The sequence below is a fragment of the Tupaia chinensis genome, unplaced genomic scaffold (genome assembly GCF_000334495.1).
Source record: "Tupaia chinensis unplaced genomic scaffold, TupChi_1.0 Scaffold000113_1, whole genome shotgun sequence".
Classification (NCBI taxonomy): Eukaryota; Metazoa; Chordata; class Mammalia; order Scandentia; family Tupaiidae; genus Tupaia; species Tupaia belangeri.
This window is the reverse complement of record NW_006159577.1, coordinates 4,989,663-4,995,662: the sequence shown is the minus strand read 5'-3', so window position 1 is coordinate 4,995,662 and position 6,000 is coordinate 4,989,663. Positions and strand designations below refer to the sequence as shown.

Below are 6,000 nucleotides of genomic sequence, written 5' to 3'. Positions count from 1 at the left end.
TATATATATTTTTTTTTAACACTGTGCCAGACCTTAGACTGAAGGCTTTACTTAAATTATCTGGAAAAGTGAGGCTTATAATGATTGAATGACTTTTACAGATTTCATAGCTAGTAAGTTTTGGAGCTGGGAGCCCAGTCCACTTCGTTGGGTTCTGGAGCCTGAACTTTGAAGTGTAGTACCTTACTGCTTCCTGAACAAAGAGCCTTCTTGTTCTTTTGTTCTTGAGCCGAAAGACAAACTTCCTAACTTCTGCGAGTTTTCTACTGATGATGGTGAGCAAGTAGATGGGTTCTGTTTCCTAAGTGTACCTTGCCTCACCAGTTTCCCCTTGCACACTAGGGACAAAGTTCCTGTGTGAGGTTTTTGTCAACTGAAGTGTGTTTTTACCAAACTGCCTTCTTTTACTGATCCTGAACGACTTACTGTCAAAGAATATGCACCCCCAAAATCACGTATGTTAGTCATTTATTTACATCTAAAATAAATGACTCCATGTTTGTATCATAGCACAGTAAAGAGTTAATATAGCTAAAGCTGTTCTCAGAGTTAAGTTGAATTTCTTGTCTTCTACCAGAACAGCTTGTTACCACATGACAGAAAACACCCACGCACCACATCTGATCTGTACATGAAGCAGAAGTTATTTTAGGTTTCTGCAGTTTCAGGAAAGCAAGTTCTTGAACTGATCAGGAGTACATATTTTTAAAAGGTTTTAACTGATTGTTTTTTACTTTTAATATTTCATACTTGGAAAGTTCCTTTAGAAAGATTATCTAGTAAGTTTACTGAATTAATTCACTTCTTACAATTTACAATAGTAGGCAGCACTGGTTTCTTAGTGCTTAAGGAGGAAAAGTAGTGGGTGGTCCTTGGGCTTTGACCATTGTGAGGCTTTTTGAATTGCTCTGTGTAATTTATTAATGGTATGAAACAGTCTTATTCAAATGGCATTGTTAAACTTTTTAGTATGAAGGAGAAACGGATTAGGGATTGGGTAAAGTGTGTAGACTTACAAATAGCTTCGTAGTCTCGAAGTTTTATGTGTTGAAATTTTTATACTTAAAAGGATAAATGTTGATAAATGATTTTTCATGCTTCCATACTTTTAGAAAATATAAATACATGCAAGATAGAAATCCATAACTCATCAATTAAATGATTATAACTACATTAAAGTGAATAAAGAATTGATATTACTTAGTTAAACACAACATTAGATAGATACACTTTTTATTTTTTTTTAATATATTTTTAAAATGTTTATTTATTTATTTATTCAACTTTGATCAGAGAGGGACACAGTGAGAGAGCGCGAGAGATATATGGAAAGTGAGAAAGCAAGCAACCGCAGTTGGCCATGTGGGAGTCCAGCGCCCTTAACCACCACGCCACTTTTTCTTTTTTTTAAGAGAGATTTTTGCTATAGGGTGTGTGTGTTCGCCAGAGAGACAGAGAGGCAGAAAGTGAGCAGTCACACCCTTTTCCCCCACCAGGGGAGGTTGGCCACACTGCAGTCCCTACTCCTCCATTCTTCTCCTGAGATCTTGGGCACACACACACACATGCACCTGGCTTGAGTTTTAAGCTGCTGGGTCCAAGACTTGAGCCACAGTCGACTATGTGGGAGTCCAGCAATGTAGCCATTACGCCCTGAGCTGGTCCCGATAGATACACATTTAATCCAAAGGATAGCAGTGAAAGAATTTCCTGTGCTTTAGTGTGTTTTGTTAGCTTTATTATTAAAAAGAGTCCCAGCAGTTTTAATTTCATATGCGTATTACATATTTAAGGGTATTAGAATGTGGAATTTTTAATTTGTCATACCCTCCCATGAAAATTGCTGATAATTTACTTGTAGATTCTTTCAAACATTAAAGCTTAGGGGCCAGTAGGTGATGTAATAATTAAGGTGCTGGACTCCCACACGACTGACTGTGGTTTAAGTCCTGGAACTGGTGGCTTGCCTCTCACCCTTTCTCTCTCTCTCTCTGGTCAAATGAAAAAATATTAAATAAGTATAATTAAATAATTATTTTCAAAAATTAAAGTTTACTTTTTTTTTTTTTAATCAAATCTTTGCCATAGAGCATGTGCACTTGGTGGGGAGAGAGAGAGAGAGACAGTGAGAAGGAAAGTTAGAAATCACCCTCCAGGGAGGATGACCATGCTGGAGTCCCTCCTGGGATCTTGGGCACACATGCCCACGTGCCCAGCATGATTTTGAAGCCACCTGGTCCAAGACTCAAACTGTGGTCAGCCATGTGGGAGTCCAGCAACATAACCACTATGCCATCTGCTGGCCCTAAGTTTACATTTTAATATATGTTTATTTTACTTTACTATGGAATCATTCCAGATGACATATGGATCAGTTATATGATTTAGTGGTCAGCCAAATATTATGTGATATATAAACTTTAAATCTCTGGAAATTTAAAGTTAGGGTTTAGAAGTATGTGGTTTCGGGACCAGCAGTTAGTGTAACAGCTATGTCGCTGGACTCCCATGTAGTCGACTACAGTTCAAGTCCTGGACCTGATGACTTAAATTCTCTTCCATTCTCCTCTTGGGATCCTTCCTGGACACTCATGCACACGCACCCAGCGTGAATTTAAGCCATTACGCTAACTGCTAGTCCCAAGATTTAAAATTTTTTAGGTGTTCATCATAGAGCATGTGCACTTACTAGAGAGAGACAGAAAGAGGGGAAATGAGAAATCTCTCTCAAGGGGTATGGCTACGCAGCAGTCCATTCTCTTCATTCTCTTTCTGGGATTTTGGGCATGTACACACATGCACCAGGTGTGATTTTCAAGCCACCAGGACTGGGACTCACACTGCATTCACCCATGTGGGATTCCAATACTTTAACCACTACACCATCTGCTGGCTCCAATATTAGATTTCCATCTAAAAGCTTTTTGAAGTTATGGCAAGAACTCCACAAGTTTTATTTTATTAATTTTTTATGGCAACTAGGAGCAAGTGGAAGAGTAAGCTAAATACAGGACGTTAATTCTTAACAAAATGGTCTATGAGCCCCATAGTGTTAGACCTTTGACGTAAAAACTAGTTTTTTTCAGCTGACTCAAGTATTAAGTCCTCAGAAAGATTTTTAAGATATAGAAGTTTTGTCTGAACATTTTGGGATTCAGTCTTCAGTCTGTTATTATTCTCAGTGAATTGAATATGAGCTTTCCCTCTAACTTTTTTTTCTCTTTTTTTCTTTTTCCTAGTTTTGCTATAGGCCATGTGTGATTGCTAGAGAGAGACCCAGGGAGAGGAGGAAGTGAGAAATCACTCTCCAGGGGATATAGCCACATCACAATTCTTTGTCCTCTCTCTAGTCTCTTCTCAGGATTTTGGGCACTGACGCACATCTTCCTAGCATGTGACTTTTTTCAGGCTACTGGGTTTGGTATTCAAACTATGTGGGATCCAGTGCCTTAACCACCATACCACCTGCTGGCCCCCTTTTAACTTTTGAGAAACCTGCAACATTCTCATTTATTTTATTCATAAATGCTTAAATATTTATCTCTTCATTCTCTGGCCATTTTTATATTTTCTTACTATTAGGCTTTCCTACTATTATCTTAGTGCTATTTTCTGTTCTCAATGGGGTAACGAGGCCACATTTTCTCTTTCAAAGTAGGCAAAAACATGATGCTTTTTATTATAGTTCTGGTGCATTGTTCCAGGGTATGTAGGGTATCTTTCTAATTTTATTTGACAAGTAAAATTTTGTCCATTATTATATAGCCTTCTAAAAAGCACTCCGAAAAGGTTCAGCCTCTTAAAAGAATTCAAGAGGTATTCAGGATTCACCTTTCTTCCTTTCTTGTTTCTTTCTTTGTTTTTGTCAGTGGAAAGGAGGATGGAGGGTTGGACCTGAGGCCTGAGAGGGAAATACTTCAAGGGAGACAGACAGATGGGGAGGAGAGGAGAGGGGAGTTTAGAAGTCACTCAAGAGACGAGTTATTTATGTCCATAAGTTAAATTTGTGTGGATTTTGATCTACTGTAGCTTAGCATCATCACATAACACATAGACCATGTTTGCTTTTGAAAAGCCTTTGTAATTCCTTGACTGCATTATATTCCTGTTCTTCTACATACCTGGGAGTAGAATGATATTAAAAATACAGGCTTTAGATAGATCAGTGTTTCTCTTAAGTGTGATTTATGAAATACATACCTTAAAATTATCTGGTGTGTCTGCGTAAAGAGTAGTTCTTCTGGGCTGCTCTAAAGGTTGATTGAATCAAAATTTCTGGCCATGAAGCTTAGGAATCTGACTTTTTTTTTTTTAAGAGATATTTTTACGGGACTGGCAGATGACATGGTGGTTAAGGTGTTGGACTCCCACATGGCTAACCATGGTTCGAGTCCCAGACCTGGTGGCTTGCTTTCTTGTTTTCCTCCTTTCTCTGTCTCTGGTCAAATTAAAATAATAATAATAATAAAATTAAATAAATATAATCCTTCCCCCCCACTTATTATTTTTATTTATTTATTTATTTATTTAAACCTGACCAGAGAGGGACAGAGGTTGGGGAGTGGTATGTGAGAATTCATGCTGTCAGGTCTGGGACTTGAACTGAGGTGGGCCATGTGGGAGTCCTGTGCCCTTAACCACCACACCACCTACCAGCCCCAAATAAATAATTCTTTTAAAAAAAGAGAGATTTTTGCTATAGGGTGCATGCTAGAGAGACAAAGCAAGAAATTACCCCTTCCCCCCCGGGAGGGGTGGCCATGCTGTAGTTCCTTCTCCTCCATTCTCCTCTTGGGATTTTGGGCACACACGCACATGTGCCCAACATGAGTTTTAAGCTGCTGGGTCTGGGACTTGAACTGCAGGTGATTATGGAAGCCCAGCAACATAGCCATTATGCCATTTGCTGAGCCTGGAATCTGATGTTTTTAATAATGTCCCTGGGACTTTGGAATCACACTAATAAATGATTTGCGTCTTTGAATACAATATGAGTGATGTCCTCTATAAATTTTGCTAATACTCTGTGAACAAAGATTAGCTTTGTGACAGGCAAATTAATTTTAAATGAAATGTTTTCATATCACTACCTCTGTGATTGTCAGTAATATGTCATAATGTTTCTGAAAGACTGCAAGATTCCCCAAATGCCCATTCAGTTATTGAAGAGACTAAATCAGTTTAAAAATAATAACATTGCTGACCATATGTTAATTACATTTTAAAATTTACAATTCACGGGGCTAGCAGGTAGTATAGTGGTTAAGGCACTGGACTCCCATATCACCAACCATGGTTCGAATCTGGACCCAGACTTGAAACTCACACCAGGTGCATGTGCTTGAAACTCATACCAGGTACTGAGAGAATGTAGGAGAAGGGATTACGGCCTGGTCATTTTCCCAGGGGGAAGTGATTTCTTGCCTTCTCTCTCCTGTCTCTCTGGTGAGTGCATGTGCCCTATAGCAAAAATCTCTCTAACAAAAAAATGTAAAATTAAGTTGAAATACAGAGACTAACTACATAGTTAACAGTCTGTAGAGAAAAGTAATTAGCCAGATATCATCCTGATTAGATCATGTAAGAAAAGTTAAAATATATGCAGTTTGTTATTATCTGATTCTTTGATTCTACCTTAGTGAAATGTTAGTATATGAGATTTTGCTCGATCATTGTTTGTTTATGCTTGTAAGTTGCCATTGATACAGGTATTGGAATTCCTTCTTAAAATTCCTAATAAGTTATATTTCATTTTGAACATTTTAATTTTTTATATATGTCAAGAATTTCATTTTTTTCTGTTGATTTTGTATTGATCATCCATTGAGTCAGTCTTGTAATAGTTATTGAATAGTTACTATATTTTTTATTTTATTTTTAAAATTATTTATTTTTAATTTTATTTATGCATTCATTTATTTCAATTCGATCAGAGGGGAGAGACACACAGGGAGAAAGGGAAAGTGAGAACACAAGCCACCAGGCCTGGGACTTGAGCCA

The 6,000-nt window shown here is 37.7% G+C and overlaps 1 protein-coding gene across 1 annotated transcript in view; it reads left to right on the top strand.

Annotated features, from left to right (window-relative positions):
* The window catches only part of PLEKHA1 (pleckstrin homology domain containing A1), an 80,550-nt gene that overhangs the window by 36,431 nt on the left and 38,119 nt on the right, over nt 1-6,000 (top strand). The window lies entirely within an intron of this gene.